The sequence below is a fragment of the Pipra filicauda genome, unplaced genomic scaffold (genome assembly GCF_003945595.2).
Source record: "Pipra filicauda isolate LSUMZ 115617 unplaced genomic scaffold, ASM394559v2 scaffold79_size2787110_pilon, whole genome shotgun sequence".
In the NCBI taxonomy this organism is placed as follows: Eukaryota; Metazoa; Chordata; class Aves; order Passeriformes; family Pipridae; genus Pipra; species Pipra filicauda.
In genome coordinates, this window is record NW_024104975.1 from 2683203 (window position 1) to 2694195 (window position 10993).

General features: G+C 38.8%; 1 protein-coding gene across 1 annotated transcript in view; it reads left to right on the top strand.

The window, feature by feature from the left end:
- The window catches only part of CEP128 (centrosomal protein 128), a 116853-nt gene extending 109146 nt beyond the window's left edge, over nucleotides 1–7707 (top strand). Inside the window, exon 26 of the mRNA XM_039390023.1 lies at nucleotides 7592–7707. The gene's annotated coding sequence lies outside the window, so the exon portion shown is untranslated. The remainder of the gene's footprint in view (nucleotides 1–7591) is intronic.
- The last annotated feature ends 3286 nt before the right edge of the window (nucleotides 7708–10993 follow it).

A 10993-nucleotide genomic window follows, 5' to 3' on the forward strand; every position in this document is an offset into this window, starting at 1 on the left:
CTTATGAAATTTGTAAAATTCTGAAATATTACAGCTATTTGTTTCACTCTAGTGTGGGCTACTACAACTTTTTCAAAATAATGAAACTGTCTCCAAGGAAAGTTAAGGTGTATCAATTGTATTTCATACTCACGAATAAATGTTTTGTTTCATATCAGTTTTTCAACTGATCTAGTAATTCATTGAGTACCCAAAATGGGAATTTTTATGTGAGTAGGGAGAAGCTAATTATATCTTACATCTAAATGCCAATGCTATTGATAGACTTTTTTGTAACAAAAGACTCACAAAATAAAACCACTTTTGACTTTTTTGTCCTAAGATATTTTTGTTCCAAGATAGATTCACAAGGTGTTTGCAGTCCATTTTTTCCCAAACTTGGGAAAACTTGGCTGCCTTGAGAACAATGTAGTGAATCAAAAAAATGTAGAATCATATAATTATTTAGGTTGGAAAAGACCCTTGAGATCAAGTCCAACTGCTCAAACTACTGCTTGATTATTATTTCCTGTAAATCACATGGATACATGTAAAACTAAGTCTGCAATTTGTATTTTCAGAACACCTCTTGCAGGTTTAGGAACAATGTATTGTAGAAGTGTGAAAGGAGGAGCGTGCTGCCCTGTTGTTATGACACACAAGTCCTTACCAACCTGTGAAGTTTGTGGTTACACACACAGTGTGACTCATGTAGTATCAGAACACCAATTTTATTGTTGAGTTACTACATTGACTTCAGAATGCCTGTGCCTGCTTGATTTATACCAATATGAAGCCAGAATCAAATCTCATGTATAAAGCCTAAGTACCAATCAGACTACTAAGTGCTGAGATCTTGTCAAGTGGTTACAATATAAAGTATATGAAAACTGTCTTTTGTACTGTGAGTATGTTGCTGCAAACAGAGAGGTTGGCATAGAGTCTGCAGGTATGTTAAAGTTTAGTTAAGGCTCTACCAGAAAAATTCATGTTAATTTAATGTCAACATTTGTACCTACTTTCTGCAGTCAGATTGTAAAATGTTAGCCAATGAGGCAGTAACAAAAATATTAAACTACATTACTATTTTGCTGGCTTGGGTCTTACTCCAAACTATTCCTGAAGGCAGGGTCACAAGTCTTTAATGCATCTCAGGAGATACTTAGTACCTTTGCAGGTTCAAAGTTGCTAGCTGTACTTCTAATTTAAATAATAACATGAAAACTTGTAATTTTTGTAAGCTAACAAAATAAATTATTTTTCCAAGCAGTGCATAGCATCTCTATTCATTTACGAAAGACTGCCAAACTTTTGTAAAGATCTGTTTTATGTAATTGATCTTTTTTGTTTTTGTGAAATACAGATGTGTGATGTGGATTTGTGTTGCCCAATTTTCTTTTGAACTTGCCTCTAGGAACAGTAATATGATCTTGGATGTTTTCTTTTGTTTTTTTTTTCTCTCTTCTACTATAATATTTGTTTAAAAACTAACATGTTTTATTACAAGAATCAGTAGTTTTCTTCAAAAGTACGTGTTTAAAACACTTATTTAGGTTAAAGATTTGTTTACCATTAAGGACCAAAAAATCTGGCAGCAGTGTTATGGTGTTACAATAGCAGTGGGTCTTTACATTGGCCATGAATGACAGAGTGTTTCCAGAGGTATCCTTAATTAGGGCAAGCTGTTGTGCCTATAGCCTCTTACAGAGTGTGAACAAGATTCATCTGGCTGAATGTGAGTTTGGACAGAACACATACCTCCATATAAATGAACCTGCCTTTTTAGTCAACGGGATCTGTGGCATCCTTCATCTCACCCCAAAGTAAACAGCCAGGGTTTGATCAAATTGCAATAGCAGAGTTATTTCTTTCACATATGCTCTGTCCTCTCTTTCAGCTGTGTTGCACAACACTTTTTCCCCCTTCTTAAATCTGCTATTCCAGAGGCTCTACCACCATTGCTGATGGTCTCAGCCTTGGCCAGCAGCGTGTCTGTCATGGAGCCAGCTGGTGTTAGCCCCATTGGACATGGGGAAAGCTTCTCTCAGCTTCTCACAGAAGCCACACCTGTAGCCCCCCACTACAAAAACCTTGCCATGCAAACCTAGTATAAATCAGTATATTGGTTCTAGTTTTTACCTGGAAAACTAAGGTCAGTAAGGGTGAAAATACAGCTGATACTGGACAGCGTCCTGTAGCTCTGTCAACAGAAACTGCAACGCGCAAGCAGTACATGAATAGGAGGAGTCACTGATGCCACAGAAATGGCCTCAGGACAAGTTTTACTGTGAATGTTTTATTTTTTATTGGAGCAGATATTTTACAGAAATGTATTTTGAAAGCATTCTTGCCTTTAGCATAATGTTGTGGCCTACTGCACTGTCACAAAGTAATGAAACAAGTCTTCAGTGCTTCTGAAGGAGGCACCAGCCTACAGCTGCTGATGGAGACTTTATTTGAGATGCATCCCCTGACAACAGAGCCGTTGTCATGGCAGACAAATAGACAGGGTCCTTTACAAGGGAAAACAAGTAGTTTATGCCAGTCTCCTTTTGAGTACCTTAAGAATGTGATCCTTAGGTGGAATTTAAAAAGCAGCACATACTACTGTTTGTAAAAGGCTGCCTGAAAACTACTACTAGAAGCATCAATGATTCTACTGGACACAGGATGACTATGAGGACAATCAATCAACATCTCTGATGTGCTTGGCTGTGTACCCCACTACAGCTCAAACAACATTTCTCAATGGGTAAGGAAAGTAGGTTGATATAAAGAATGGGCAAATTGGTTTCATGGGAAGTTTAGTTGTAGTCTCAGGAAAATGCATTTGTTGTTTCCTCAGATACAAGGCCCAGCTGGCCCAAGGTCTGTAGTGTGGACCTTACCTTATGCTTGTTTTATAAGCCAGGAACCCATTGAACTATAAAGTGGTAGTTCTTCCTGGCCTGACCCTGTGTACCTCCTTATGCCTCAAATTCAGAAAGGAACTAAACCAAGAGTATAAGGTTGGGCCTACAGAAGATTCCTGAAATCTGTGGAATAAGAACAATAGATAATGTTGAAAATTACAATTTAGATTTTATTCAGGAGCTGAGAATTCTGAAACAGTCTGTTTACAGCAATGTGCAAGGCATAACCAATTTTGTCAGTTTTATATAGTAATTTTCAATAGCCAGTATTGTGATAACTTCCAATCAGGCAATTGTATATCTAATACTGAATCTAGCATAGACCTGCAACCAAAACCAGTGATAGAGTGCTGCTTATGATTTCCTTACAGTTCCTTGGAACAAACTGTACTATGAGATGATTCCAAAAATTCTCCCCACATATACCCTGCCTAGACAAGTAGTGCTATTTCTCTTAGTTTATTGTAAACTCCATTTCGTGGTAGAAATAGAATAAACTCAACCTTTAAGACATCCCCCTAATACATGCATAACAAAATTTACCAGCATAAACCAAGTTAGAATAATATGTTTTTAGATTTTATAGCCAGGTTTTTGGTAATTTTTTCAGAGTTCCTGAGAGTTGGTCTCTTGGCATCCCTTCTTTTGATCTTACCCTCAGGGTACATGCAGTTTCCCATTTCCCAAATCCTTTTCTCTTGTAATCCCCATGCAACGGGTCACATTTGCTTTATTTGTTTGAGACCGACAGGAACCTTTGGAAAAAGCCAGGAAGATGACTTCTCCCCAAGGAGGAACTGAATGTGCTTAGGCAGAGAAGCTTTCAGCATGAGGGATGGAGTGCTTGGAGAGGGAGAGCTCAGCTTTAGGTGAAAATAGGACATTGCAGAGAGAAGGAGAGAACAGATATACAGCCACGCCTGAGAGGTGATGGAAGTAATAATTCCTGGGGACCTGGGGGGCACTGTGCATCGTTTGCTGCATGTCAGAAGACTGTCATGTTGTTGAGCCTGAAAGAAAAGACTCATTTATGAGCAGGAAGAAATTTGTTTTGAGATGCTCTAAATCTTCCTGTTTTACTTAAACATTTGTTATGACTTGTTCCTGAGGCAGGGTAACTAAGGTTCTTGTTAATAGATCCCTTGGTGCACATTAGAACAAAACAACACAGGATGACCAGTGTATATGTATACATACAGCAGGTTTATTTTGGAACAATTTGGTTGCAATGGAAAGGAGATACGTAGCCATTTTTGTTATTATCTATAGTCATAAACAATATAAAAGTATAAATATATCACTTGAGAAAAAATATAAGGAAATAAAGAGAAAGAAAGGATAAGAGTAGATGGTGGAGAGGAAAGATATCACCACCTGTGAATCCACCAGCTAGAATTGATTGTTGCAATTTAGATGTCCATTGGTTGAAGTGATAGTCACAGTCTTGATGTGTCAGGGGCTGGGGGAGCCTGTGAAAGAAAAAGTTCAATGGGTTCAAAGGTTCAATACATTCAGGTTCAAGTGGGAATGCCCAGGTACCTCTCCTGGTGGGGGATTTTTACACTGTCTGATGAAACACTGAGTCATGTGCAGTCCTGGTGGAAGGCCCCAGAAATGAGTCCAGGGGCGCTTCCAGGGGTCTTTGATGGTTTGTGACCCCTTCTAAGATGACCATGATTTCTCAGGCCTGTGTAGCTGAGCCAGTTGTACCTTATCAGGAGGGATTAATAGCTACAGATTAAGGCCAACATGTGAATGTCCCAGTATCTCCCCTGGGGAAGGGGGGGAAAGATTTACACCTGAGTCTTGTTGTAAGGGAGGACATTGGCATGATAAAAAACATTATCCCACCTCACTGATTCTGCTTCTCATTGCCCTTTTCCCTTATCTGGCTCAAAATCTGGATTGTTGTCATCTTCTGGTGGTGGGTGTGTACTCCCTCTGCACCTGGGCTGTTCTTATGCACATCAGAGGTTTTGCCACCACATGTCCAAAAACTCTCCTCTTCCCCTTCTGTGTGAGGGTGCAAACCTAACCTCAGCAAAGCACTTGCTGCTTCTGCAAATGGCTAATTGAGTCATTAATTTTGAACATTTCAGTCTCTCGCAACATTTTAAGATTTCCCCTTTTTTTTTGTAAGGAAAGGATAATTATTGTAACCTGTGTTCTGATGAAGCCTCTTTTTTCCTGCTTAAAATCTTTGTAGCCTTGGAGAGGGAATTTGCTCTAGGTTGATTGTTTACAGTGATCCACCTTCCATCCCTGGTTGACTCAAGGCCCCTTCATGGTGTGTCTTCAAGCTTTTTCTTTTCAAGAATTCTCTCTCTTTTCAGAGCAGATCAAATCCTGGAGCTGTGCTACTCATTACCCTTTACCTCCGGGTCTCCATAGAGCAGCCTGCTGCTCAGCAGGATTATTTACTTGCACCTGTCTTTCTTTTGCTTGTTCCTGTTCATTCTCTGCCAGCTATTCTAGTCTGTCCCCTAATTCTCCTTCCTGCTTCCTGTTTCATGGAATTCCTGAATCTGTGGTGATAGTCTTGTACTTAATAATAGGCTTGAGGTTTCTTTTTGCTTCCATGAATTTGTGCTGATACTTTTTGAACTTGTATGAACTTCTAGAATCCGCAAGATTCTTTAGCAGAGTTCTGTGACTTAACCATGGAGTGTGGGTATAGTCAGCCTTCTAAATATGCCTCCTGCAAGTTTCTAACTCAAGTGACCTAATCCTTACTACAGTAAAAGATAATTCTGTCTCCTGAAGACCTTACTTTTATAATAAAAATGTACTCTTCTAAAAATAATGTAGAAAATCAAGATCCAAATTGTTTCTTTCCTGGTCAGTTTCTGCTGTGGGTACCTGTTATGTTGCAAGTGCTTCAGCAGCAAGGATCCCATCTGGATGGGATTCTTTTTCATAAGCAAGAAAGATGTGTTGGAGTTGTTAGCTACTGGAAAGAAGTTGGAGCTTTCTGTCTTTATTCTGTGGCACTTTGAAGACAACATGTAAAACAGATCATGTGACCTCTGATGGAGGGTCTGTCCCTTAGACAGCCTTCTCTCAAGGGAACATCTTTTTTTCTGAGGAACCAGGGCTATTCTGCTGAACAGATAAGATCAGCTAATCAAGTAAATGAGACTAGCTTATTTGGATGCTCAAAGGGAATGAATGGACAGAAGACACCTGGGGCCAAGCAAAACTGCTTTCTTCAAAGTGGGGTTTCTGAATGAAGTTGAAAAGAATAGATGTTCCCTGTTCCCTCAGTTAGCCTTGACAACTGCAACTGTCTTTTTATCTCACAGTAGAAGATTGCTGTTTCATATTGGGTTGTTGTTTTATACTAGAATTCAAAACTCATGTATTCTTTTGTTGGATCTCAACAGACTGCTCTAACATAGGATCATTAGGAATCATAGAATCATTAAAGTTGGAAAAGATCTCCAAGATCTTCAAGTCCAACCTTGTTAAATCCTGTTAAGAATGTACCATGTTCTAAGATGTTTCTGCAGCCTCCTAGATAGTAAACATCATTTTTACTGTAATTTAAGACAGTTTTTATTTCCCTGCTGCTTTCAAAGCTGGGAACAGGTGCGTATTTACTGTATTGTCCAATAGCAAAGGCTCATCTAGCTGAGTACCCTGTCTCCAACATGGGTAAGGAATAAATTGCTAGACAAGAGTTAGGACAAGCATTTGACCCTGCCTTCACGAACTATTCTCCCAGCTTCTGGTAAACTCTGTCTCAGAAATCTCCTAAACCAGAACTTGTATTTTTGTGTTCTGTTTCTCTGGTTAGACATATATGGGGAATGAGTTGTTTTTTGCAGCTAGGGAAGAGACTTTTTCCCTATCAGATATATGAAAGGAATTACCCTTTGTGAGATACTACAGAGTGCAGGCAAACCTAAAATATATCCACATTTTTTTTCAAGTATACACAAAATTTAATCTGCAAAATAGCAACCACTGCTGCACAAAACGTGGCTCCCATCACTGCCTATCTGGAAGTGTTTTCATCCTTGTCTAATCCTGAAGGATCCATGTTTTTTCAAACTTAGCATTTCTGGGGAAGTCCATTGTTTTGTGGAATATAGGAGTGTTTTTCCCTAACAATTCCTCTGACCACTGGAGTCTTGACCTACTGCTAGCCGTGTCTGTGCTACAGGCAGTAAAGAGATTATTGCAGGGAGGGGCTGTTCTTCACTGAAGTCAGTGCTGACAGCGGTATCCTCCATGGTGCCAGAAGGACTGATGTGAGTAGCTCAACAGGGGTTGCTCTTCCATTTGTTTCAGTACCAAAACAATGTCACAGCAGGATGCTGGAAGCTATATGGGGGATGAGATGTAAAAACCCTCTTTTCAATGCTCCATTACTCTGCTTAGTGTTTGCTTGCCTTCTCTATTGTGTATTTGATGAAGTTTTAATTATTATTTATTATGTTGTTAATGCTACATGCCAAATACTGTGGATGCAAGGAAGATGGTTGATAAATAAAATAATCATCATTATGCATGAGAATAATGGCCCCTTGCACAGTGAATGGCATGAGTGAGCTGGTACTTCTGCAAAATGTTTTACTATTCATACTGTTGCTGTACCTTTTCTTCCTGTGTGCCAAGTCTGTAATTAAATCTGCCCTCTAGTTTCTCGTGATAGATAAAGAGTAATATCTACTTTGAATTTTCATCTAAATTTCCAGGTGTGTAAAGTGTCTTGGCCAAAGTAAAGCTGCAAACTGGTGGCTAAACCGGAAAGAATCCTTGTCCCAAGTCTCCTTGCTTTATCTGAAAGACTCTGCAGTAATAGATTTAAGGTATTTATGGATAAAGATCTTTATCTGCACTAAAAATGACATTAAAGAATCTAACAAATTGCCTTTGGTAGTAGGCTAAGCAGAAAACAAAAGAGTGCAGTGGCGCTTTTTTTCATCAGAAAATGTAAGATACCATTCAACTCTCCAATTTTGAATTTTTTAAAGGGAATTGACAAGAGCCTTGGATTAAGTCTATGTAATTAAGCAGCTGAGCAATGCACAGAAGAGAATTAGATATCAGTTAGGGGAACTGGGAGTAAATCAACTCAGGAAGACCTTGAAAGAAAAAGCACAAATCACAGAAGGAAAAAAAAACCACTTCAAAAGGCAGGAGTCTGTGACTGGTTACAGCTGTCAGGAAACATCAGTCCTGCTCCCAGTCTTCTTTGCTGTTTAAGGAAAGGAAAGAAATCTGAAGAATTTAATTTTATTTATATAAAATAACATGCTAGGGAAGTTGACTATGCCAGGGCCTACTGTGTATCTATTATTTCACCTAATTTGCCTGCTGCCCTGGCTGAGAGCTCCTGTACATGCTTGTCATGTGACCTGCAGTTCCCCAAGGCTTTGGGATTATTTGGTTTTGTGCCATAACACTCTGTTATTGTTGATTAATGTTGATTACTCTGTTACCTGATTAATGAATTGGAAGTTGAGTTGATTTAGTACTTCAGGTACTAGGATAAAATTAATGGTTACAGTAACTTTTTCAGATTTTTTTCTCAGTAAAGATTGCCTTATTCTCCCTGTTGTCCTTGAAGAAAGGCAGAGAAGAACAGTAGGTTAATTTCAATATAACTCTGTTTCATTAAGCTCTGGAAACTCAGATGCAAGTCGAGGGGACAGAAATTGGGTGTAAGTTATCCCTCCCAAGGAAGTCTCCAGGCAGTGTTAGAACAGGTACGTTAGCTGCAAAGACATGCAAAATTGCTTCTGAGTTTTGTTCACCTTCCAGCTAGGAAAACGTTCTTTCCCCCCTTAACAACAGAAGCAAAAAAAACCCCACAAACAAACAAACAAAAAAATCAAGGGAGCGATCAAGGTCTGCCCAAGTAAGAGCAAATACCTTTCTTATCCTCCTTGGTGCTGCCTGGCAGTAGTGAGACAGTAGTGAGTGTCCCACTGCCCTGGTGGGAGTTCAGAGCATAATCCACAGTACAGCCTGGGAACAGGAAGGGGACCTGGGGAGGCAGCTTGCCCCTGCTGCTATGCCAAAGTGCCACAGAGCACTACTGTGTTTGCTGTGCCCCCAGCTCAGAGAGGAAGTTTTGTTTCATCTGTTCTGGCAGCTTCACAATTTCCCTTCTAAGCCCCTGAAACTGAGCCGTGGTTGTGTCACATGAGATGCAAAGGGCAGGAAAAACTGGGTTGGGATCAACAGCACAAAAATCACAAGTGAAGCTAAAGCACTACTGAGCTTTTAAATTACAAAATCATAAAGGTTGGGAAAAAAAGCTGCCCTTTGCGTATATGGAGCAGATAAAAGTCAGAAATCAGGAAAGAAAAGCTTCTCTGAGAGCACCAAAACTGTGCCATTGGGATAGATTACCAAGAAACCCATCTGCATCTTCTTGGGCTAAATCTACTCTATGATCAGGGAGGCAAGAACAAGAAGGTACCAAGCTATTGCCTCTGGAAAACAAACACCTTTTTCTAACCCTTTCCATCCTTTCCTCTCTCTGTTGATGAAAGGAAAAGACAACAGAGTGTAAAGTTCATTGTGATGGAAACCAATAAACTGGCTACACATATATAGATAGATAGATACATATATATATATTTATTAATGAGTCAGACTCTATTTTGAGTTTTCAAGGATATGGATTGTAGAGACTTGGGTTACTGACAGCACAATATTAATATGTTCTAAATCCTAGGTTTGTCATACAGATTTAGGACATCTAGTGAATGGAAATCACACTAACTAAACAAACCCAAATAATCCCAGGAGTTCATGTAGGAGAATGTCTCATCTTCAGACATTTTGAACTTTGGGTGATCGTTCCCTTTTATGCTAGTCTCCAAAGGTCTGCAGTTCAAAGGCAAAAAAAAGGGCTGAGCATATGTGCTTCAATAACACTGTGTACTGTTTATTCTATTAGTCACGGTGATCCAGGCACTTGTATCATTCTTTGTATCTGACTTCGACACTTGGATGTCTATTGTTGGATTGGATGATAGTTACAAAAGGCTATTACTTCAGTCATTGCTTGAAACACTGGAATGAAGCCTGAGCCTCTTGGACATTTTAAGTAGCTGGTTTATTTGTCTTTCCAAAGCAATTTATCTAAATAGGCCAACACAATCAAATTACATGGGATTCTAAATACATTCCACTGCCCAGTCTGACATCTTAATTAGAACTTTTAAAAAATAATGATTACTGCTTGGCTCCCAAAATTTCACTAACCTTTCTTAAGAATTGGCCAGTGAATATCACTCACAGCCACACAAAGCTATTTGTTTTTTAAAGTTGATCAGACTTTCCATTGGCACATTATCCTGGAAAAAAAAAAAAAAAAAGAAGAAGAAGCTGCGAGGAGAAATACAATTTCTGCTGGTTCAAAAACACAAAAGCAGAGAATGACTGGTAGTTCAAGTTGAGATCTTTATCATACATAAAAGCTTTTTTATCCATCTTTGTCTAAAATACTGTCTTATAAAAACATTTATTTTCTAACGTAGTGTAACGTAGTTGTGTTGCACAATATTGTGAATTATTTAAAATACCACAATGATTGCATTGGCTTTTCTATGCTGCTTCCAAATTTTTTTGCTGCAGGGACTGTGAAAGCAGAGCTATTGCTGTTAAGTGTCACTTTGACTTTTTCTGTATTCATTTATAAATTGCCTCATGTGCCTCAAAGCAGGCTATCATCTGTGAATGAAGGATAAATATCTAATCAGATAGAGAAGACTTTGAGGTGCAAGAAAGACAAACAGCATCAAAGCTCAATGAGGATTTAATAAGATGTTAACTAGCATTACTACCTTCCTTAGTTGTCTATGGATTGTTAAAGTGAAATAACTTTTAGGCAGTTTACAAACCTCTCCGATGCACAGACAACTCATTTACGCTGATCTTTTAAAACAAAAACAAACAAACCAGAATTCGGTTTTCAGAACTGCAAATGGTTCTTTTAGTATTTTGCTCCAGATGTGTTTCTTTCAGTCTAGATACTGAGCTTAAAGATTGACAGTTTCTCTTTAGATTGTTATACCTGACTACAACTTATATCAAAACTCCACTACTCAAAGTGAGTACAATTTTCTAGAGATTAAAATTTG